Here is a 1,218-nt window from a genome sequence, read left to right on the forward strand (position 1 = left end):
CTTCTGCAGCAGCAGCAGCTATCCTTAGACCCCTGCTGCTGCTCCTACCGTTGCATAACCTGCTTCTGCTTCCGTTCCAGTGCCAGAAAAAAAAAACAAAACAGTGGGTGCTCAGCCGTGCACAGCGCCACAGTGCCTGCTAGTAAAGCAAACCCGGAGACACAGGATCTGTGGCGGTGTGGGTAGGGCGGCTCCCCGGCAGAGCCGAATGGGGCGGCGTGAAAACGTTCTGCAGGAGTCAGGATGGCCGAGCGGTCTAAGGCGCTGCGTTCAGGTCGCAGTCTCCTCTGGAGGCGTGGGTTCGAATCCCACTCCTGACAAGATACTTTTCGTCCGCGCTCCACGGAGCGTTGTTTTGACTCCCGGCAGCCGCGGGGTCCTGCCGAAAGCGGGTGTGCGCTATTTCAGCCCTGCAGCCTAGGAGGAATCTGCGCCGGGGACACGCGTGGTGTCTAGGGGTTTGTGTCTGTTCTGCACGAGTGCCACGAAGTGGAGGATCGGACCGCCACCGCCCCGGGTGTGGTCCGCGATCACGAGCGCCGGGGTAGGCCTTCACAGGGTGGCCGGTTAGCTCAGGTGGTTAGAGCGTGGTGGTAATAACGCCAAGGTCGCGGGTTCGATCCCCGTACGGGCCAGAGGTTTTTGTTTCCGTTTGGTTTGTTTTTTTTTTTTTAGCCTGTCTCTACAGCGTAGGCTTACCTACAGCACCAGAATGTCTGAAAGACGGAAGAGAACAAAACTCAGAGGGGGTGAAACTGCCCTTTTGGAGTCAGAGTTTATTGGTTCACCGACAGCACAAGGCAGGGTTTTTTAAGCTGCTGCTGCTGCTGCGGCTTTGTTTTGCTAACCCAGCAATGCTTGTTGGTGTAGGAAGGTGTGTCCAGGGTGAGAAAGTGATGTGGCTGTGGAGTGAAGGGGTTGGGGGGTAAAGGAGCGGCGCTGCCAAGTGTTGACCCTGCGGGGATGGTCACTGCTGGAGGGGACAGACTGCTCTGTCTGAAACTGAACGGGCCGGGCCGAGACCCCCGTCTGCGCTGCAGGACGCTCCCGAGGGGCGCAGGGGGTTACACGAGACCCCTCAGCCTCTGCGGAAGAACGGGTGTGAATGGCGGACACGAGCGGTTCCTCGCCCCACTCCTACTGCGTCACAAACAGGCCGGAGCCCCCCGGGCCGCGGGAGACCGGGCACCGAAGGAGCTGTCCGGAGGCTGGCCACAG

General features: G+C 59.9%; 2 non-coding genes across 2 annotated transcripts; both read left to right on the forward strand.

The window, feature by feature from the left end:
* The first annotated feature begins 237 nt into the window (after nucleotides 1-237).
* Nucleotides 238-320, forward strand: TRNAL-CAG. The gene has a single exon. It is a non-coding gene; the product is annotated as a tRNA-Leu (tRNA).
* Nucleotides 321-561: 241 nt separating this feature from the next.
* Nucleotides 562-635, forward strand: TRNAI-AAU. The gene has a single exon. It is a non-coding gene; the product is annotated as a tRNA-Ile (tRNA).
* The last annotated feature ends 583 nt before the right edge of the window (nucleotides 636-1,218 follow it).

Source organism: Pterocles gutturalis, unplaced genomic scaffold (assembly GCF_000699245.1).
Source record: "Pterocles gutturalis isolate BGI_N339 unplaced genomic scaffold, ASM69924v1 scaffold34829, whole genome shotgun sequence".
In the NCBI taxonomy this organism is placed as follows: domain Eukaryota; kingdom Metazoa; phylum Chordata; class Aves; order Pterocliformes; family Pteroclidae; genus Pterocles; species Pterocles gutturalis.